Genomic DNA, 23,911 nt, shown 5'->3' with positions numbered 1-23,911 from the left:
TGGGTGGAAAACTGGCTGCACAGTAGGACCCAGAGAGTAGGGCTGTGTGAAGCTGCAGGTGGCGATTCGATGCAGAGGAGATTCAGCGCAATTTGGTGGCCGAATCTCCAAATCAAATTAAGGGACCAATTTAAAGGTCCAAATTGATTCAAAGGTTTTCAAGTCTTCAGAAAATATTCAGAGAGCTTTGATGATTCAGGCAGTCCCCAGTGGCTGCAGCAGGAAGCCCTCAGGGGTCTGTGCTTTTCAAAATCTTTATCAGTGATTTGGATGTGGGGATGAAAAGCTCGCTGGCCAAGTTTGTGGGAGCATGGTCATGCCACAAGATAGGCTGCAGATACAGGAGGACCTGGATAGGCTGGAGAGTTGGGCGGACCAGAACGAGATGAAGTTCAACACTCAGGTAGTGTACGGTGCTCCATCTGGGGGCAAACAGTCCCCAACGTATCTACAGGCTTGGTGGCAACAATTTGACTTGCACCATGGCCGAAAGGGACCTAGGGATAGTGATTGATCATCACATGCCCATGAGCCAGCAGTGCGATGCTGTGGCCAAGGTCAACAACACGCTGGTATGCATTAACTGTTGCATCTCATGCAAAACTAAGGAAGTGATACTCCCACTGTACACCACACTGGTAAGACTGGTAACTGTGTCCAGTTCTGAGCACCACACTAAAACAAGGACATAGAAAAGCTTGAGAGGGTCCAGAGAATAGCCACCCATATGATCAGGGACTTGCAAGACAAGCCATATGAGGAGAGGCTGAGGGACTTGGGCCTCTTCAGCATACAGAAGAGAAGGCTGAGAGGGGACTTTGTAGCAGCTTACCGCTGCATCGGGGAAGTACATCAAGAACTCTGCAAACACCTGTTCACCAGGGCACCCCTGAGGAAGACGACCAGGAGCAATGAATAAAACTTCTGGAGGGCTGCTTCAGGCTCAATTCCAGGAAAAACTCCTTCACAGTCAGCATGTCCAGGCTGTAGAATAAACTCCCTCCAGTGGTGTTGCAGTCATCTATCCTGGAAATCTTCAAAAGGAGACTGGACAGTCACCTCGCTGGGGTCACTTGATCCTAGTTGTCTTTTCCTGGCTAGTGGAGGAGGACTGGACCAGACCTGATGATCTACCACCAAAATTCTGGACCTGTGAGGAACCCTGTGGGCTGGATGATATCATGTTATGCCCAAATCCAGCACAAAGGGCTGGGCTGGCAGACAGGGTCACTCTACAACGTCCTCCAGTTTGGGATACCACATTTCAAGGAAGTTTCACAAGATCATTGGCTCCAGCCCCCCTGCACAGGGCAGGAAAGACTGCTGGGGTCAGATGATCCCAGCAAGGTGCATGTCACAACATTTTTTAAAGATTTCCAGGGTAGGTGACTATATCACCTCTGGGGGGGCTCTGTTCTAGATGCTAGGCACTTGAGTTGTAAAGATGTTTTTCCTTATGCCCAATCCAACACAATCTTTAATCAGTTTGTGTCCACTGTTTCTTGCCTCCCCCTGGGGTGCCTTGGTGAACAGATGTTCCCCCAGGCCCTGATGTACACCCTTTATATACTTATAGGCTGCCACCAAGTCTCCTCTAAGACTTCTTTTCTCCAGGCCGAACAGTCCTGGAGTCTTTCAGCCTCTCCTCATATGACCTGCTCTCCAGACCTATAACTATGCATGTGACCCTCCTTTATCCTCTCTCTAGCTTCTCCACATCCTTCCTAAAGTGCAGCGCCCAGAACTGGATGCAGTACTCACCACAACTGAGTTGAGCCTAACTCGTCATGCCTCAGCAGATGCATGCCAGTGTTTAATTTGCTCTGCCAGCTACAGCATCGCATTGGTGGCTTATGTTCATTCTGTGGTCTACCAGGATCCCCAGGTCTCTTTCAGTAGTGGTGCTGGCAAGCGTAGCATTGTCGAGCCTGTAAGCGTATTGTGGATTTATTCCTCCCCAGATGGGGCACTTTACATTTCTCCATGCTAAACATCATCAGGCTATGATCTGCCCACCCTCACAAGCCTGTCCATCTCAGCCTGTACCTCAAGTCTGTCCTCAAATGTGACTGCACTCCCCCATAATTTTGTGTAATCTGAGAACTTTGCCAGTACACTTTTAACACCCAAATCCACTAATGAACACAATGAAAAGCACTGGTCCAGGTACTAAACCCTGGTCATCTTAGTTCTGTCTGTTAATACCCTCTGGGTCCTACCTCAGAGCCGGTTACCTAGCCACTGGACCATAAAATTAGTCAAGGCCACATTCCCAATTTTACCATGAGGACATCATGGGATACCAAGTCCAAAGCCTTTTTGAAGTCAAAGTATATAACAACCACCTCATTTCCCTTATCCAGGTGGCAAGTTAACTGATCAGAGAAGGAAACGAGGTTGGTCAAGCATAACCTGCCTGCAGTGAAGCCATGTTGGCTGTCCTTTAGAATACTGCTTTCTGTCAGCCTATCAGTAATGGATTCTTTGATAACTTTTTCCAGGATCTTACCAGGGATTGAGGTCAAACCAACTGGCCTGTAATTCCCTGGGTCCTCCTTTTTCCCCTTCCTGAAGGTATATGGAGACAAAGTATTCTTTTGGGAGTTTGGTTTTCTTCTGAGTATCAGTTATCAGCTGTCCCATTTTGTTCATCAGGGGCCCTATGCTTCCCTTATTTTTTTTCCCCGACTTCCTACATATCTAAAGAAGGACTTTTTAGTGATTCTGGTTGACAATCTGAATTCGGTTTCTGCCTCTGCTTTTCTAATTCACTCTCTACAAGTGCGGGCTATTACACTGTACTCCTCCTTAGTGGCAATTCCTGACTTCTATCCCTTTCATACACTTCTCTTTTCAATAATCAGGAGACCCATGACTTTCCTTATTGAGCCAAGTGGGTCTCCCAGCCCTTTTGCTGCCTTTCTTACAAAAAGGAATGGACTTCCTTTGTGCTCCAAGGATTGCATCCTTGATGAATGACCACTCTTCTTGTACTCCCTTCCCCACTGGATCATCTCTGACATATTCCAAAGAAGAGAAGCAAAAATGATCAGAGATGTAGAAAACAAAACATCCTTTTTTCCCCGCCCCCCAATCTTTCCTCATGGCTTTAGTCTAGAGAAAATTAAGAGAAGACATGGTGACAAGTCTTCAAATCCACAAAAGGTTACAGCAAAGTGAAGAATAATAATCTCTCTCTACTGACAACAGGACAGGTAATGGGCTTAAACTCCAAAGGGAAAAAGCTTTAAACTGTAAGGATATTTAAGCACTGGAATAGACCAAGAATGTTGTGTAATCTACCATTGGAGGCTTTTAAGAATGAGACACAAATGTCTGTAAAAATGTAGGTACAATTAATACTGCCTCAGAACAGGGAGGAAGGACAGAGGACCTTTTACACTACAATGCATCCCTGTGGGTTATGTCTTGTGGTCAATCATCTTTTCCTGCTGTTGAATCTAGCCACTCATACCTGTCTAGGCACTAACAGTTTTCCTGATGTCACAGGAAGCAAAAGTTGACATATCTGATGAATTGAGTTGGGTCACAAAGAACTAAATCTTATTCCACATACTTAGTATCTAAGAGTGATAGTATTCTAGCCTGCTTAAGTTCCTGAAAAACTGTCAACGTAACTTAGGCAGCCAACAGAGTTTTCTACATATTTTGACACTCTCTTCAGTAACTAAGCATGTCAAATAAAAGGCTTTAGTTCGAAACTTCCAAAATGAATATGAAGGAAATAAGCAGACTGGCTTTGACCCTTAAAGCCCTGGAGAATAAAAAAAAAGAAAACAGCAGTGCCCTCTGTCCTGGTATTAACAAGATGCAACTTAGCAGGTACGAAAATTACTAGCCATCATTATTAAAGAGTTTTAAGTAGAAATAGTCAACTACCCACAGAGAACATAATCAGAAGGTTTAACATCACTGAGCCTGTGAGGTTTAGTTTTTAAAAACTGTCAAAAAATCCTAAAACAGAGCATGAAATGGTCTGAAAGAGCAAGTAAAGCATAGAAAAAAAGTAGATACCAAAAGCTCCTAAAACCTCCCTAGTATCTGTTAGTAGGACCTGCTGAGCACAGCAAGCCACATCTTTAAAATTACTACAATTCTAAATCTTCTTAAAGTTTTCTTTTGATACAACTTCTAAAGGATATTAGGAAACTACAGTAAGAGCAGGAGAATAATTCTCAATCATCAACTTCTAAGCACTCTGAGGGAATGTGGATGAGATAATATAATATTCTTAAAAGTATATTAATACTTAGGAAGAAAGAACCACGAGTCAAGACGATAAGAAAAATTGAAGTGGGAGGAAGCTATTTGAAAAGTAATGGTACAAAAGTAAATAAATAGCAGAAAGGGGAGCAAGAATCTAAAGGGAGGGGATGAGAAAGAATATGGAGGAAAAAAAAAAAAAAACCCTTCACCATCCTGAAACCACTAGAATATATGAAAGCTGGGAAAGACCTGAAAATATGCAAAATGAGGAAAAAAAGGGGGCAAGCAGGGAAGGGGATATACCACCACAACACAAACTAAAATATGAGTAAAGTGAAATTCAATATATGAAGAAATCTAGCTAACAACTTTTACACATATGGAATGAGATGAGCGTATAAGGAAGTAAACAATGCCAAAAAGGGATCCAAGATACAAGACTGGCTCAAAGAACGGTCACAACATATGTCAACAAGAAATAACCCAAATTTTGCATACTGCATCCTAGCCCAGGCATGGCCTTTATACTGTGTGACACTGGCTGGATTCTACTTGAAGTACCACACACTTTCAGCAAATCAAACAGGCAGATACCAAGTTAAAAGGAAAAGGAACAGTAAGATAACAAAAGTGAGTAAAGGTAAAAGTTGTAAATATTTAACTCAAAGTAACTATGGAAGACAGCTATTTGTAATATATAGGCTCTCTAAGGAAAGTAGCATATATGTTGGCTCAAGGGAGCAGTACATTGAACAACAGCATGAAACTGAGAAACAGTAATTTCAAAGCAAACGGGATAAAGTTTATTGACAAGGAGACATCCGACTGCAGAATAATTTCTCAGAGGAAATGTCAGAATCCTGATTGCAAGTAATTTAGAACTTCACTGGACAAAACTCTTTGGGATGTACAGAACATATCAACATCTTGTATTCAATATAATTAAAAAAAACCACACATGGCATTTTGTTGTGTGGGTTTTTTTCTCTTTACAAAGAGCTAAATACATTCAAGCCCTCACACTATCTTCCAGATTTTCTTTCCTTCAGCTACAAAATCTATTGTTATTTCCCACCAAATTTGTTACATATTCAAAAGCAAACCGTTTTCAAACAGTGAAAGAATTTCACTGATGAAAATTCAGATATTGCCAAAGTACAGAATAAAAACAAGCAGTTCCTGAAATTTACTGCATCTGTGATGCAGTGGCCACATTTGACTTCCTGTGTATTGTCACTTTAAAAACAAGAGAATAGCTTCCCTAACTGTTTCTATGTATTTGCATTTTTTGAAGTCTACTTAATGCAACCAGAAGATTTAAGTGACATTTTTATTAAGATATTGACAAGACCCTCCTGAAAGTGACTGTAATCTCTAGCCCAGCTCCCAACCTGCTGCTGTGGACTTGGGCCCAGAGGACCGGGCCAGCTCCCTAGCATGGCGCACCACTCCTGGAGGAGCAGGGGGGAACCCGCACACCCCGCCCAGATCTGCACATGGGGCGGGGGTGGCTGAGGATAGTAAGAGCAGCGGTGCAGGGTTGCGCCCCTCAAAGCTACCACACATGCAGGGGGCATGTTGCCAGGGAACCACCCCCAAAATGAGCTGCCCGTGGTCCCATCCCACTCCCTGCTGATGCCCCAGGCCTGCCAAACTCCTCCCCCCCACTCCTGACCCCACCACTAACTTGTAGGAGTTGCTCTCCAAGCTGCCTGGGGCCATGCGCATGCACATGATGCTCACTGCCCGACCACCCTTCGACCCCTCCCTCACAGCCCCCTGCAAGCTAGAACTCTATTAGCCTTCAGAGGATTCCTCACAAAACTGCAAAATCCCTAGGCTTCTCTGGTAAAATGATCCCAAAAAACTGAAAATTGTGATTCTAACATAAGCGACTTTTACACGTAATATACAAATGGTTTTGGTGTTCCCATATCAATTCAAGTAAGTGGCTGATTCTATTAACAAGAGAGCCTATAAAGCAAAATCCATTGCATCATTTCAAAATTTGTATTTGAGTAAAGTCAACTAAGGAAAGTTTCCACATAACAGATGCTCCAGAAAATGTGAAATAAGACTACGACATTTTACTACTATCTGGTGACTGACTTTCTATCAATCAGCAACTGTTGCAGTATTTTAATGAGGTACATATTTGGTAAACTTGATAATTTAAAAATAATCACCTTTTCAATAAAACAAAGTTTACATTATAAACATTTCCATCGCCACTATTCCCTGCTGATATTTATAAGGGTCTTTTTAAGAAAGGAACCGGATTGGACTAAGGAGCAAAGTGTTCATTGTGTAAGAAAAGTAAGTGACTCTGAATCTGTCAGGCAAACAGAATACGTACAATATCCTAACAAATTCAGAAGGTAAACAAACAGACAACGTATAACTTTAACCCTAATTTTAACTAAAGACATTTCAGAAAAAGGATTCCCCCCTCCAAAAGGCATCTATTCAAGCTGTTCTTTTCAAGATGAGATGTAGACTGCCTGCTCCAACTACCAGACCAAATTCGAAACCGACAGAGATCGAGTCTTCTCTTGGAACAAAAGAACATATTTCTACTTTGTTCTGTTGAACCTAGTTAGTCCTACAGAATCCTTTCAAATAATTTTTTGAAAACCAATCTCTTGGAAGGTGTTAATAGGCTTACTCCAACAGTAAAATTAATGAAAACATGAGTCCACAATGAAGATATCAAATGCAAGACATCTGATGTACTAAAGGAAAACTGGTGCACTGAAGGAAAATAAAAATTAGTTACTTCAAAAAATTAGTTACTTCCTCTTTTGTTTACAAGTTTTCACATCTCACAACCTTTGCCCTGAAGAACTGACTTGAGAAGTATAGACCAGAAAAGTTTAAACACTTTTCAAGAGTTTTTAGCCTGTCACAGAGTGGGGCCTGCGAGGGGCCGTGAGCTTGCTAGTGCCCCCTGCCGTGTCAATTAAGGTGATCCAGCACCCTCAACTCGCCCGCCACGTCTTTGCTGTTATGAAGTTCAGTATGGGAGGCTGCCTACTCTCACCTTAGACACTGCGCTGGTGTTACCTCCGTTCCCAGTGGGGCGCTCCAACACCTCAGCTTTATGGGCAATGCGTGCCTCCTACCTCCCCTTCAGCACGCCCCAAGCCTCGCAGCTGTCCCTCGCCCTCTAGCACCCTCTCTGGCACCCCTGGGCTCGTCACATCCTGGTGCCCCTCTCTGGCACCCTTGGGCTTGCTACACACCTGGCGCCCCTGGGCTTGTCACGCCCTGACGCCCCTCTCAGGTGTTCCTAGTCTTATTACACGCCTGGTGCCCCTGGGCTGCTCGTGCAACTTGCACCCCCTTACTGGCACTTCTGGGCCAGTCACGTACCTGGTGCCCCTTTACCAGCACCTCTGGGCTGGTCCTGCGACCTGCGCCCCTTTACCGGTGGGCGCCCTTTGGGCTTGCCACGTAACCCGTGCCCCTTTACCGGCACCTCTGGACTAGTCACGCAGCCTGTGCCCCTCTATCGGGGTCCCTGGGCTTGCCTCGCTCAGACACCCCCCACCGGGCCTGTCTTGCGGTCTCCACGCTCCTTGACCTCTCTGGGGCCTCTTGCCCTCCTCTGGGCTTTCCTGCCCTCTCTGGGCCTATATGTTGCGCTTCTCACCCCTCTGGGGCCTACACCGCGCTTGGGGCTCAAGTGGCCCGTAGCCGTGCCTGGCCCCCTTGCCCTCTCCGGGGCCTCTCGCCCTTCCTGCCCTCTCCGGGGCCTCTCGCCCTCCTCTGGGCTTTCCTGCCCTCTCCGGGGCCTACGTCGCGCTTCCTAGCCCCCTCTGGGGCCTATGCTGCACTGCCTGCGCTTCTCACCCGCACTCGAGGTTTCCCATGGTTGGGACTCAGGCGGCCTTAGCCTTACCTGGCCCCCCAGACTCGCCTTCCCGGGCCTAGCTCGCACGCTTCCCATGCTTGGGGCTCAGGTGGCCCATAGCCGTGCCTGGCCTCTGACCCTTCTCAGGGTCATTCGCCCCACTGGGCAAAACCCTGCCCTCATGGGCTGGGTTCTCTACACCCCACACACCACACCTCTCTGGCGCAAACAGCTGTGCCCACCCAGCACTGCTCACTGTGCCCCGCTGGGCACCAGGAACCCCCAAGCAACTGGGGAGCTCCCGTGAGGCCTCCTCACATCCCTACAGCTTCACCCAGTCCTCCGGTTTAACAATAACTCAACCACGAGCCAAACGGCTGCAACATAAACAACAAGGAGCCTCCAGGCTCATAGCATAAACTTCAAGCCACCCTGGCTCCCAACCATACCTCCCTTAGGGTTTGCACTCTCCTGCATCATTGCAGCCAGTCAGCGTGTTCAGGCTGCAACCCCCGACTCGGCCTGCTCAGCTCTCCCGCAGAGCTCCTGCTCCTGCGGCTACCAGAAGGGAACTGCTTGCTAGGCTCTGGCCTGGGCTGTTTATAAAGGCCCGGCCCTGCCCCCTTCTGGGCACATGACCTGCCTGGTTGCCCCAGCAACCGGCACCTGAGCTGCCCTGACAATTGGCAGCTCTCCTTAATTTCTCTCCAGGCACGGGGCACCCTAGTGCCCCCGTGACAGCCTTTTATAGAAATGTGATGTTCTACACTTCCCATAAAACAGGGCATGGTGCTTTCAACAAATCAGCAGGGTACTAATTATGAAATTAAACAGACAAAAACATTTCCATACTTACTTTAAAAAAAAGGTCTGAGAAATATCTCTCCTCTAGAGCCACTGGACATCTATACATGTGCTCCAGGATTGTGGGGGATGGTCTTTAATTAGAGGGGCTCAAAGCATTGTCACAGGTCCCAGCCCTCCAGTGTATTCAGTAGCCCATGTTTCAAAATGGTGGCGGGGGCGCTTTAACTAAAGCTCATTTGACAAGCTTTAAAATGCCCCCGCCACCATTTTGAAACAGGGGGACGCTGAATACACGCGACATGGAGGCTACTGGAGTGGACAGTCTGCTGTGACATGCGATTAAATCGAGTCTACTGCTACGTGCTAATTAGCATGCATCAGAACAGAGGTTTGCCACATGTATAGGTGCCCACTGATACCTGACCTGGGCCACAATGGGCCTAAAAGAAAGGGCATTCAGGGAAAAAGGAGACATACATGGGCTACAAGTCCTACCTTTGCTCTGACATGCACTAGGTAAAGACATGCCTCACTGAGGCATCATAAAAGTTGTGTCATGTTTAGAGTACTTTCCTCCTTTATTACCGACCTTTTCTGCAGGTTTACAGCCATTTGGATGGTCCACTAGCACAGGCAGTAGTAGGTATTAAAACTGGAATGTTGCACTGTTGTAGAGCTGGTGGCAGGAACCATAAAATGTCAGACTGGACTAGGCTGCTCTGACATAAGTGCAGAAGATGTGAAAGAAGAGATTTCCATCCACAAGCCTTTTAGGCTGCCCTAAAGGAAAAACAAAAATCAAGTTAAGTTCCGAGTTCTAGCTTTAAAATTGAGAGTACTTTAAGATCTAGCAATCCAAAGTTCTGAGCAGCAACCTTCACTGCCTCCCTCTAACTGCAGTGTAAACTGAGTCTATTTAAAATGCTATGACCAGACTCAAAGGGATGCGACAAATGCCACCAAATTTTTTCAGCCCAAACTGATTTGCAGAGAAGCACTGAGAAAGCAAATATCTGAGTTTCACAACAAGTCTATACTTTTATCCAATCATGAAGTCACCCCAGTTTACTGCTCTAGTTACAGGCTCCAAAACATTTTCTATCATAAGTCTCAGTCCTAAAGACCACTCTTCTGGAAAGCTAAAAACTTTTCCATACTTGATTTAAGTGGACACAAGTGTAAGTAAGTTCTGAATGGCTTAGCTAAATATGTTCAGCCGTTTTTGAAAGCTTTCAGAATTCAATTTAAAAAGTACCAAAAAAAAGAAAGAAAAGCCAGCAAATAATAAAAGGTTACCTCCCCAGGATTTTGTTTGCACTCCCCACCTGCTCTACCTTCTCTGTACACATTACTCTTTTCAACCTGATGATAAACATTTTCAATTTCTTGCTGTAAGTGAACTAAACAAAATCCATATTGTACTGATTTAGCATCGGACAGAAGGAACTTGGAGCTGCGAATTATGAATCCTTCCATTTTTACTACAATGTCAACTTATCTACACATGTAATATCTTCAATACAGTGTGAACATACTAATTTATAAAAAACAATTACTCTATTTTTTTTATTATTATTATTATTATTATTATTAATCTGATGTTTTGGCAGGGTTTTTTGGGTTTTTTTACCTAGAAAAAAAATAATGTATAAAAAAATTCCAAATGGAGAAGCCAATAATAAACATGCACAAATCAGCATATAGACGTTACAGACACTTGCTAAAGGAAGCTAAAGGTGTTGGTGAAAATGGGTTTATCCATTGAAGGTTAATGTCATGATAAATATTTCAAAGTATCCAAGTAAGTAGCAAATAACCTAAAAAAAAAAGCTAAAGAATCCAACAACCTAAATACTCCAAAGATAGTAATCAACAGTAGACATGTGATACTTGCAACTATGCTAACATTTTCCTATCACGAGCGGGGGAGAAGAGGGAGAGGTGAATCATTCAGTGAACAGCTTGATTCCGTATTTGAGAAGCATGGTTATATCTCGATATGCTACCAATAAAAAACAACTGTTATACTTTTTTAGTCTTTTAGGACTCTTAACTGGAACTAAGTTTAAAAATTGAGCAAAATACCTCACACAATTGTTAATTTTCAATAAGGCTTGCAAAAATGGAGACATTTCAGAAGATGAAAAAAACTACAATTTTGGTAATATTCAAAGAGATAAAAAGAAATAACACAAGGATCTATGCATCAGTTAGCCTGCCATCAATCCTGAAAATAAAAGAAAAGGTAATATGGAATGCATATCCATCAAAAATTAGAGATGGTAACATAACAGCAATAAACATGGTCCTAAGGAAGAAAGGACTGGCCAAAGATGTATGACATTGTTTTTGATTATATGACAAATTTGGTTGCTAACTACACTGACATAACAAAGATGTCTCCAAAACAATGGCATAGATATGCCATCTTAATACTTCTAAAAAAAGTATTTGGCACGTCCTATATTACCTAACTCTTCCACTTACCACATTTTTAAAGTGCTTTAAATATACTGGAACAAAACGTATCGTGTCCAGCTTTATATATGGGGAAAACCAGCACAGAGGTGAAGTGATCAATCAAGATCACTCACCAGGCCACGACAAAGGTAGGAACAGAATCTCAGTATTCCTAGTCTCAGCGCAATATTTTAGTTCAGTCACTAAGAAAACTGCTTTAGGTTTCAGAGATCACAAAAGCCAAGAACAGTGAAATACCCAAGAGAGACACAACTAGTAGAATTCTAAAGAGCTCAACAAATACTATTCAATTCCTGTCAAAACAGTGGAAGAGGATATAAAGATACATTTATGGTAAAATATGTGATCAAATTGGAAGAGAAGAAAACAATGGACTAGACAATAGAGCAGGCAGTACCTGGATCTTTGCTTATACAGACAGTCCCCAGCTGATTAGTATGATAGGCTCTTGTAAGTAACATGGATTTTAACATAGCAAAAACAAGGTCATGCATCTAGGAACAAAGAATGAAAGTAATATTTAATGGGAGATTGTGCCCTAGAAGAACAGTGGATTTTTTTTTTTACTATTGTAATTTTAAATAAGACTTCAGTTAGTCATGGCAGAATACCAAAAGCTCCCCTAACACAACACTGTTGGTAACAGCACAAATGCAAGCCTCAAAAATAAATATGAGAATGTTATGTGGATATTTTAAGAAAGTAGAAAAGGTGTATGATCCAAGACTTGGATAATGAAACAGGCAAATTTAATTAGAAATATAATAGTTCTTGAAAAAGGAATTTGGGTAATCAATCCTTGGAAGAATTCACCTAGTGATGCGAGCGCGTGTGCATGTGCATGCGCGCGCGCACTCACACATACACTTGTTCAAACAGCAGCCGAGGGAAAAATAGGGTGGCCACTGATGCATTCCCAGAAAAAACAGGACACCCCTTTGGTGAAGGGCAGGACCACTGCCCGCTTTGGCCAATCAGCAATGAAGGGCAGTGCCACCAATGAAAGGCCACCTCCCTGCTCCTCCTGACTGTGCACTAGCCCACCTCTAGGCACAGCCAACAGAATCATGAAGACAAGTGACTGACATATATTTCCACCAATTAACTGAAAAATATGATTTTTTGCAGTCCGTTTCTCATTCAGAAACAGACAGGGAACAAGGATTTTAAAACAGGATGGTCTAGTCTAGTGTAAAACAAGATCAAGGGCCATGCTAGGTAGAAAGTTCCAGGCAAGGTTCTTTAGTGGATATGTCACACACATGACCATACCACTTACCTATCCTTAAATTTATACAGATGCAGTGCAGAAACCTGACAATATGATTTGGTTAATGTTGTGTACACAAATGTACTAACAACTAAGCTAGATTTCTCTTAGAAATGTCACATTTTTCCAGGGAGGTTTTATCTATGCAGCACAAGATATTACTTTGCTTTAAGTATTAGTTACATCATTCATATGCACATACCATATTCCACCCAGCTTAGAGACTTCTGGTTAACAGAATCAGTGTGGCATAGTACACCTGTGCTTTACCCCAAGGCAATAAATAGCAGAGTGAAAAGGCAGCTCAGTTTACTTTCAACTACAGAATACCAGGTCACAGAACTTTAAGTAGAAGGGGTGTATGGCACAAAGTGGTTTCCATTGTTTTTAGCCTTCAGGCATCCCTCCATATCTTTTGAAACTTTAGAAACTTCCAAGTTGAGAATCACCAAGCTAAAATCTAAAAACAGAAAAACTACAAAAGGGTGCCTTCAGGCTAAAAATAAGTAGGGAACCACCAATCTAACCAGATGAGGGCAACAGGGGCAGAACCTCACCTCACTATGCCCTGCTTTTTCTAAAGTTTGCCCCCTCCCCACTGCTGGTTTGCACTCAAGAGGGTAAATACAGCTCCTGCTGGGGCAGCTGCTCCTTCAGGGACTTGCACACCAGCAACTGGAGGCACATCCCTCCTGCTGACCCTGAGAGCAAGAGGACAAGCTGGGCTGCGAAATGCAGTCTCACATCCACCCATCCAGTAAAGCACACTGCCAGGAGTGTAGGAGTGGCCAGGGGGACAAAGGCACGGAGCAGCCATGGGTGCCACTTGTCTGCAGGAGGCTGGTATGAGGAGCTTGCCCCTGAAACAGGGGCCAGGTTCTGTGGCACTAATGGAAAGTACTGCAGTTGAGAACCATTGCTAGACAACACTTCCAGGAAGCATCAGTGACTGTAAAGGTTAGTAACTTCAAGTAACCTTCAGGATACATGCTTCACTTTTCACATTAGCATTACCTCTCTCAGATGCAGTCTGAAAACATACACTGAAAGATGTAATACTTGGTCTCCAAGTCATTATTCAAGGAATTGTTTCTGCTCATCTTGCCCACTACACTGTTATACAGGCAGCATACCTACATGTGAGAGAACAGGATTGGATGTCCAACTGTTTTGCAGAAGGAATATCTTGTTTCACTTGGTTTACTATAGAAGTCTTATTCATCATTATCTGTACTAAGCAGCCTAGAATGTGTTACTAGAAATATATGTACTATTCTGAGTTACAGCACGCACTGATGTACACCTGATCCTATTTCTCCAGTTCAGAAAATATTAAAATTTAGTTAATTCTTGATAACTTAAGATTGACAAAAGATAAACGCAAGAATTTTAAAACTGCAAGAGCAGAACAAGAGGTTTCCTAGTGGCCTGAATTCAGAAAAGATGCTGCTCTTTCAAGGCAGAAGCAGTCGAGAGAAACAGAAATAATGGTGATGCATCCTGTCCTTTAATTTCCTTGATGTAGTCCATCAAGTACTCCAAGACTCATATGCACCGTGCAGCTACACTGGCCAGAAGACTGAGCTAAAGACATAAAAATCACACACATGCCAATAATGAAATATGCAAAAGGACAATCACTTCAAGCTTTCTAAAAACGAAGTGCTACATTAGATTTAAAGCAGTAGCATGATGTCATTTTCAAGACAAATAAATTAATCACAATCAAGAAATATTTAGAATTCAGTTAATAATACATTTCACACTGATACTGCTCACTAGAAAAGACTAAACTTATGCTGCCTTTGGTTACACAATTCAAATGGAAAGCCTATTTCCATAAGAGCTGAGCTTCTGCAAAGCATACTGCATGGCAAAGCATACTGGGTGGCAGTGAACAGCTTCTGAAGCCATTCCCACCCTTCCCTGCGCCTTCCAGTCCAGGCCCATTCCTCCCTCCCTCCACACGCCGGCTCCACCCAGCCCACATCCACCTGCCTCTCCTTCCCCTTCCCTCCCAGCTGTTGGCAGGTCCCGGCAGCGGCGACGACAGCAGGGTGCTGTCACCATGCTCCCTTCTCTTCCTCTTGCTCCCCCCTTACTCCCTGCCAGCATTTGTCAGGGCCCAGTGGTGGTGGGGTGGCAGCAGCGCACTCCCTGCCATCATGGTGGGTGGGGACAAAGTCAAATGTCTAGTCCCACCTGCGCTTATCAATCAGTCAGGGGAGGGGGCGAACAGGCCCGCTTTAGGGCCAGGCCTGATTTCCACCCTCCCCCCACACCTTCAGGGCTGTCGTCAGAGTGCACCAACAGAATTGGCAGTGGGGCACCACCACTGTGCTACACCTCTCCCCCCCCTCCCTGCCAGCTTTTGTCAGGGCTTGGCAGCTCTGCTCCCCCATGTCCAGCCCCAGCCCCAACCCGACTTCTCTGATTGGGGGAGGGGAGAAACAGGGCCACTCCCTTCCTCCCCCACTGCTCCATCCCCTGTGTCCCCACCATCATGGCAGCATTCCACCGCTCCGTCTCGTGTCCAAACGCTTTTGGAGCACTCCGATTGGTTGTTTCAGTCAGCCAATCAGAGTGCAAATAAAGTGCGACAGACAGGCAGGCAGACAGACTAAGGCTTTTATAATATTAAAGTGTTTTACAGAGAGATGTAGTAGCCATGGTAGTCTGAAGTGAGACAAAAGACAGTGCAGGTGGGCAGCTTAGAGTAACTGGTTCAGAGGCCTAAACTTTTGTAAGCAACAACCTACAAAAGTGTATGCTCTTTGAACAAGGTAATCTGCCACTCTGCCTTCCTTTCAAAACATTTCATTTGCTTATTGCTATTCATGTGCTTAATAGATTATTTGCCTGAAGTAGATTTTACTGCTTTTTCCTAAGAAGTTCATCATAATATACACTAGCACCTATCCATGAAAATGAAAGAGAAGGGGAACACAAAGGGGAAGCTGGGTGACAGTGATCATGAACTGATCACCTTCACCATCTGCCGTAAAGCTGGCAAGTCAGTCAGTTGTACAGAACTCCTTGACTTCAGGAAAGCTGACTTTGACAAGCTAAGGAGGCTCGTCAGAGAGGCCCTAAAAAGCCACAACCCGATGGAGAGGGGCGTTCAGGACAAGTGGTTGCTCCACAAAGGAACAATCCTGGATGCGCAAGCAAAGTCCATCCTGTCTCAGAGGAAAAGCAGCAGAAGGGCATAGCAGCCCCCTTGGCTCTCCAGGAACTTGTGGACCTCCTGTGTCTTAAAAGGAGGACCTATAAAGGATGGAGGACTGGAACCGCCACCAAGAAGGAATACTCTGCTTTAGTCTGAACTTGCAGAGAATAAATCAGGAAAGCCAAGGCTGCGATGGAACTCCACCTAGCTACAAATATCAAGGAAAATAAAGAGTCCTTTTTTAGATATGTGGGGAGCTGGAGGAAAAGCAGGGGCAACAGTGGACCCCTGCTAAACCAGATGGGGCAATTGAGGCCCAGGAAAAAGCAACCTTGCTAAATGGGTACTTTGCATCAGTTTTTCCATCAGCCCCATGGGACGGCCCTACCCACTATGGGACAGGGAGGCCTGGGTGAGGGAGATCCTTGCCCTCCATCAAAGCTGACCTCATGAAGAAACACCTCGACAGGCTGGATACCTTCAAGTCAGCCGGCCCTGACTGGTTACACCCAAGGGTACTTGGGGAGCTGGCAAACATCATAGCTCAACCCCTGGCACAGATCTTTGAGAGTTCCTGGCGCTCTGGTGAAGTGCCCGATGACTGGAAAAGGGCCAATGTTGTGCCTATCTTCAAGAAAGGGAGAAAAGTGGATCTGGCAAACTACAGGCCCATCAACCTGACCTCTATCTTGGGGAAGTTCTTGGAAAAGATTATCAAGGAGGCCATCCTTAACAGACTAGCTGAAGGCAATATCCCGAGGGATACACAGCATGGATTTGTTGTGGGTAGGTCTTGCTTGACCAATCTCATTTCCTTTTATGACCAGGTGACTTATCACCTGGACAAGGGGGAAAGAGATCAACATTGTATACTTTGACCTGGTATCCCACGATCACCTCTTGGCTAAACTGTGGCCTTGACGTCACCACAATCTGCTGGCTGGGGAACTGGCTCCGTGGTAGGACCCAGAGGGTGGTGGTTGACAGGAGTCAAATAGTCTTGGTGCACTGTGACCAGTGAGGTCCCACAAGGCTCTGCCCTAGGGCCTATACTGTTTAACATCTTCATCAATGATGTGGACATTGGTGTCAGAAGTGAACTGGCCAAGTTCATGGATGACACCAAACTCTGGGGTAAAGCATCCACACCTGAGGACAGGAGGGTGATCCAGGCAGATCTTTACAGACTCATGAAATGGGTGGACGAGAACCTGATGGTGTTCAGCACCAAAAAATGCAAGGCTCTCCACCTTGGGAGGAAAACCTGCACCATACTTATAGGCTTGACAGTGCTACACTTGTTAGCACTACAGATGAAAGGGACTTGGGGGTCATGGTTGACCACAAGATGAACATGAGCCTTCAGTGTGATGCTGTGGCTAGTAAGGCAAGCAAAACACTGGCTTGCATCCATAGATGCTTCTCATGCAGATCCCTGGACATCATTCTCCCGCTGTACTCGGCCTTGGTGAGGCCACAGCTGGACTACTGCATCCAGTTTTGGAAACTGCAATTCAAAAAGGACGTGGAGAAGCTTGAGAGGGTGCAAAGGAGAGCCATGTGCATGATCAGAAGTCAGGAAAACAGACCTTATGATGAGAAGCTGAGAGCCTGGAAAAGCACAGGCTCAGGGGTGATCTGATGGCCACCTATAAATTTATCATGGGTTCTCATCAGGATCTGGGGGAATGATTGTTCACCAGAGCCCCCCAAGGGATGACAAGATCGAATGGTCACAAACTCCACTGTGACCGGTTCAGGTTGGACATAAGAAAGAACTTCATCACTGTCCAGGCCCCCAGGGTTTGAAACAGACTGCCACCTAAAGCAGTTCAAGCACCCACTTTGAACACCTTCAAAACACATTTGGATGCTTATCTTGCTGGCATCCTAAGATCCCTGCTGATTTCCTACCCCTGGGGCAGGGGGCTGGACTCAATGATCCACCGGGGTCCCTTCCAGCCGAAATGTCTATGAAATCTATGAATTCAAACTTTGAGCATGTGTAGAGATGTAAAACAAACTTTTCCATGTGAAATACAGCTGGAAATGTTTCATAAAGGAAACTTTTCAGTCAGGGGTGTACATGCATTCAATGGCTGAGAAATTTCACGCATTACAGCCTGCCCTGCCCAGGGTACTAGAGAAGGCTGCAGCAAACTAGAGCTTTCTTCACTCCATTCTTCCCTTCCCTCTACCTCCTCTGCCTGTGAGGTGAGGGAGAAGGGGAGAGCAGAGCAAAGTATGCAGAGGGAGGCAACCCATACTAGAAGACCGAATTCTTAAAAAGATTTTCCCAGAACCACCCATCCTAGCCTTAAACACACATCAAACCTTGCTAACCTCATCACCAGAGGCAAACTTCCTACAACCCAAAACACACTGAATGGATCCAGACTATGCCATGACAAGAAATGTAAAACATGCCAATGTATCTCCAATACCCCCACAATAACTCCACTCCACAACAGAACTATCAGCATTCCTGGTTCTTACAGATACACCTCCAGAAATGTAATACATGTCATCCAATGTACCAAAAGCCCTGATGGAAAATACATAGGAGAAACCAAACAACAACTGTGCACCAAAATGAACACACACACTGGAAATCTATGCAAGACAAGAACACCCAATTACTTGTGGGGATACATTTCTCACAAGACAACCACTCTCTCTCTCTCCAGTCTTTCAGTTCCAATCCTCAAATTTACAAGACACCTTTCACAGATGAGCCTACAAACTTCACTTCATCAGCCTACTGGATACTAAAAATCATGGACTAAATATAGACACTGGATTTATGACACGTTACAATCGCTTAATATCCAACTCCCCAGATACCTCTCCACTATTTACCAGCTACATTTATTCCCTGTCCAACCTGTCTCTCACCCGTTGACTCCTATTTACATTGTCACTGACTGGCTTTCTCTGACTTCTTTACTATTCATTCCATCCAAATAGAGCACACAACTGCAGACACTCCCTCAGCTTGATGAAGGATATTTGTGCCCAAAAGCTTGTAAAGAAGATTTTTTTACCCCCAACTATTTGAGTTGGTCTAATTAAAGATATCAGATTTACCCAAAGAACCTCATCTGTCTATGTTGTTGGGCCAACACGGCTACAACCTATACCCCTGCCGAAGGAGGAGGCATACCTTGGCCCTGCCAGTGCGATTATGACACTCCAGCTCCAAACCCCTCTCCTTCTCCTCTTCTCAGCCAAATAGAGAAGTAGTGGCAACTGGGGCTGCTGAGTCAAGATTCACAGGGTACCAAGCAGGGGCCCAGCAAGGGTAAGACATAGTATAAGCCTGACTTTTGGACCGATGGTGGGGGGGAGGATGACAAGGACAGTGATCCCAACAGGAACCCAGCAGTGCCTCAAGACCTGAAGCAGTAAAGGACTGCACAGCAAGCAGACTGTCCACCTGCTCTCCATTCTTGCACAGTAAGGCCCTTGCATACGCATATTCAGTACTACCTGTAACAGAATTAAATGTTGCAAAATGTGCCATTACTTTAAAACAAACAAAACATAAAACAGTATTTAAGGTTACTAAATATAAGTATTGAGAGTATAAAGCGCTTTCCACCTTGCTTCAACTGCCACACTGGTGCTCTATGTGCATCAAAAACACCAGAAGGAAAAACCCACACTAACTTGAGTTACCGGTGTAACTGCACTGGATAGGAATTGCACATGATCCACTTTCAGAAGCCTGCTGATATCTGTGCAGTGTTTCACATGGGAGATCAGAGAGAATAAGAAGTTTAGTAAAAACAGCATTTATTCTGCTAAAGAACAGCATGCTATGTCCTAGTTGCAAGGCAGCACGTGCACAAACATCCATGATCCTGATATTCCTGCTGTTGGTAGGTTATTGGACCATCCGACTTAGCAGACAACTTTTTCTTCATTAGACACTACCCCACCGTGTCACAGAGCCATAAAAATACAAGCAGACATTCCCACGGATGATATGAGCTACTTCACAGCATTTCAGACTCTTCTACTTTCACCTCAGCCTACTACAGAATCACTACAAAGAATCTATAGCAGTACATTTCTCCAGCAAGACTTCCAAAACATGCCTTCATAAGCCAGCAGAGCATAGACTAAGACCTGCCAGGATATTAACTAGTAAGTTGGTCCCATTGTAGCTTTGCTGTGCAAGGCGGGGAAAGAGCAATTCATTCTTCTGCACAAAACTGAATTTCTATTTTCATGATAGTGACATTATGTACTTCCCTTGCAAGGAGGATCAGCACTGCTAAGCTAAGGCATAAAGGCTCACACTAAGAGGTATCACCATAGTTGTTACATTCAAGAAGCTTCTGAGGGGAAGGAAGTGCATATAAAAATAGGCACAACTTGCCAGCTGACTTCAGATGATTGTGAAGAATGCATCACAAACTGAACAGTGTCACATACCTTCAGTAAGTACAACACTATAGACAGTGGTGCTACAAATAAACTGATTTGTGACGATAGCAAATTTTAATCTTCTCAGCGGTTTTCATGGGGATAATTAGCTTTCAAAGATGACCAACATTTTTTTAAGAGGCAATGCTAAACCTGGTCCTTCAATGGTGTAGGACCCAAACACAGCCTGCAGGGAGCTTAAGGAAAGATGTTTTGCAAAGTCTGAAGTATTGTATTTCACCAGATGGTATCACAACTCTGTACTTGTTAGCCTTCTCTAGAATCAGTATATACAGTAGATCAAAAAACCACAGAAACATACATCTAAGATGTTATCAAATTACATGGGTTATGTCCACTTGGCACAATTACCATAATACCGCATATTAATATGGACAAATCCAATGCTACATCACCATACTGTTTCTGATACCCAAGCTAACTTGAGTACCTCTACTCAGCACCACATTGTGCCATTTATACATACACATGGACTCCCATCTCTGGGTTCCTTCTCTGTAAACAACAACCAAAAAATGTTCTTCACATCCTACCTGCTTCTCATGTATAAAATATTATGGGTAATCAAATATGTCAGTGTCTGCCTCCTTTACCATGCCAAGTAAGGAACAGTGTGCTATAGGTACCAGAAAAATTGTGGGCTACAATATGAAAATTATAGGACTAGATTCCCTAATCATGTGATTAAGCCAAACCAAAAAAAAAAAAAAAAAAAAAAAAATCACACAGCAATGCAACAACTGAACAAATGGCTCAGATGCAGATGTGCTTTTAATACTGCAATTCAACAGTATAAAAAATTAAGATGCAATTTACTCTATGTTGGTGATACTTGCTAACATTGACACGCCCTACATGCAGTAAAGCAGGGGTGTCCAACCTTTTTGAATGTGGGGTCGGATCATGAACTTTTTATCATCCAGTGGGCTGGTGAGCCATATTCAAAGACCTCACAGGAAGTGGTATCACATCACCCCCCTGAAACGAATGTACAGTATTTACTTTCATTTCCCGCTGCAGCACCTCAGAAAACAGCTTGGAGGGCCGCATGTTGTACAAGCCTGCAGTAAACCAAGTAACCAAACTACAGACAAGACTGTCTTTTCACTCTGGGAGGGAAAACAACACTAATATTTGTCCATCAAGAGTCTACGGATTCATCTGTTGTACACCTTCATAACCGTGCAAGTTTCAAACTAACTACAGAAAATATCCAGATGTTGATGAATCCATGTTTAAAAAACATTAGTTTACTGAGAAACCATGTAAATTGTAAAAGGCAAAAATATCATATTCTTATGAACTGTATTCCTACCTTCACAAATTGTTTTAGTTGCATAGAATTTGCTCATGGAGATGCAACAAAAACAATAATAATAAAAGAGTACTAGTGGTAAGTAGTCCCCAGTGTGAAGTTACTATCTACACATCAGTTAATCCAGTTCAGACCCAGAGGAATTTCCTTTCCTCCCCACACAAATTCAACCTCAGAAGCAAGCTGTACATTTTAACAATTCAAACTAAGCTTTGTAGTTTTGTGATAAGAACCACAGTATTCACTAAGGACTGCTAAGTTTAACCAAAGAAAGTCGAAGTTTTACGACTGGATATAAAAGCAATGCCGGGGGGGGGGGGGGGGGGGAAGGTTGCTTAAGCATTTAATAAACTCAGAAAGTTAAACTTAACCTAAGAAGTAAGACACTAATATACATGTTAGATTTAAATTTTTCAATTTAATTTCAAAAAATGTTAATTACGTCTCTCTCAAATCACAGAGGAAATTGAGAAAGTTGTTATCCTTGCTAAAAGGGAACAACGTTAAGAAGTTCCACAATCCCTACACCAGACCTTCAAAACTTTGAGCCCAAGCACTTTTCCCAAAGGAAATAGTATTAGTGAGATTAAGTCAGATCTGCGGACTTGATCTGAAGAAAGAAAATATACATCTTCCATTAGGAAGAAACTTTAGTGGGCAAGGATAGTATTTGCTATGTATCAACTGAAGGTACTCACAAAAACTACAGCTATCTAGGTGAAATCATACCCCTCCCCCACCTACACAACAAACATCCCAGTAGACAGGAAGTTACTGACTTTAAATCCTGCATCTTAATGTACAAAAATACTAGTTTTTCAAATTCCACTTGTGTCTTCAGACAATGTGGACAATGTTCTTGAACTTTCATTGGTACTTCCAACCTGACCCACGCTGTTGAATAAGTATTGTTCATGATCTTTTATTTTTAAAAGTGGAGACACAATCAAAGAGTAGACTTCCTTCCCTTTATTTATTTATTTATTTTTAATAAATACCAAGCAATTCAGTAGAGGCTTTCTAGCCTCAGGTGAAAGAGTGTTCCCTGTGACACAGTATCTCTTCTGGAGTGACGGGACACAGGCACTTTTGTCATCAAGCTGCCAGGTTCCGAGAACAATGGACTGTTAAATGCACAGGCAGGCAATTATTGTTGATGGAGGGCTGCTTACCAGGTTTTGACAAGCCATGGAGGGCCACAAGGGTATCTCTATACGGAGCCAGGCTGGGCTGTGCCAGCAGGGAGAGGAGGGAGCCCTGCTGGCCCAGGCCCCGCGCTCCTGCTGCCCTGCCTTAGGCCCCTGCAAGCACTGACCCAGCACACCGGTGTGGGCCCCGCACACCCACCAAGCTGTTGCTGTACTCCATGCGCCTACTCGCTGCCCCTTCCCCCCACCTTCCGCAGCCATTCCCCTGCTCCCCCTCCATCCACTCCAGCACCACACCATTCCTGGCTGCAGCACTAAGACTACAACAGCCGGCTTGGGCCTGAGGACTAGGGCACTTGCCTGTGGTCTTCCCCTGCCTCCCTCCCCACCTCCTTATCTGAGATTCCATCCAGCACAGGAAAGTAGGAACAGCCCCTGGGTCCCAAGCTTCTAGGCACAGGCTTCTGGCTGGGGGAAGGGGGCAGGACCAGGCAGGCCTTGCTGCTGCTGGTGCAGTTGCTTAGTCCTATTGAGGCTCCCCCTGGGTCCTACTGCTGCTGGCTCCTGTCATCTATGGATTTTCTAAATTTCCTAAATTTTTTAGGATTAATTAATTTTCTAAATTTTTAGAAACCCCATGGGCCAGATGGAATAACCTGAAAGGCCAGATCCAGCCCACAGGCTGTATTTTGTCCACCCCGGTCAAGAGCATCTGTAAACCTCCTTACTTTCTTGTTATTTTCTGTAAAGTCAGAGATAGCAATAAGAATGCAGAAGTCTGATCACAAAAGGGATAAAACATCTGCAGTAGGAGTGCACCAAGTGAGATTTTTTGGGCGAATACCGATGGTCAGTTAATGAGCCATACTGGCTGATACCAATCCAATTGCCAATATGCAGCCCAGCAGCATGGAGAGCAGCGTCTGGCTGGTAAGTCTATTGGGGGGAAAGAGAGAAGGGGGAAGAATGGTTGGTGGGGCAGACCAACGCCCCCATGATGAGGGAGGAAGTGGAGCTGGGGCAGGGGCCGCTCCCACTGCTCAGTGGGACAGCACTGGGGGGCATATGCCCCCCAGATCTTTGCACAGGACAAGGGCAGGCTGCCACTGCAGGCTGGGGCTGGGCTCTTCCCAGCAGGAGGGCTGGGCCAGGGCCGCACACAGCGTGGGCAGCAGCAGCGCTGGGAGGG

General features: G+C 44.5%; 1 protein-coding gene across 1 annotated transcript in view; it reads right to left on the bottom strand.

Moving 5' to 3' along the window:
- Positions 1-23,911, bottom strand: part of GALNT1 (polypeptide N-acetylgalactosaminyltransferase 1) — a 202,624-nt gene that overhangs the window by 139,982 nt on the left and 38,731 nt on the right. Inside the window, exon 2 of the mRNA XM_090049575.1 lies at positions 9,477-9,667. The gene's annotated coding sequence lies outside the window, so the exon portion shown is untranslated. The remainder of the gene's footprint in view (positions 1-9,476; positions 9,668-23,911) is intronic.

Source organism: Crocodylus siamensis, chromosome 5 (assembly GCF_052110815.1).
Source record: "Crocodylus siamensis isolate JL-2025a chromosome 5, ASM5211081v1, whole genome shotgun sequence".
Lineage (NCBI taxonomy): Eukaryota > Metazoa > Chordata > Crocodylia > Crocodylidae > Crocodylus > Crocodylus siamensis.
This window is presented reverse-complemented; position numbering and strand designations above follow the sequence as displayed.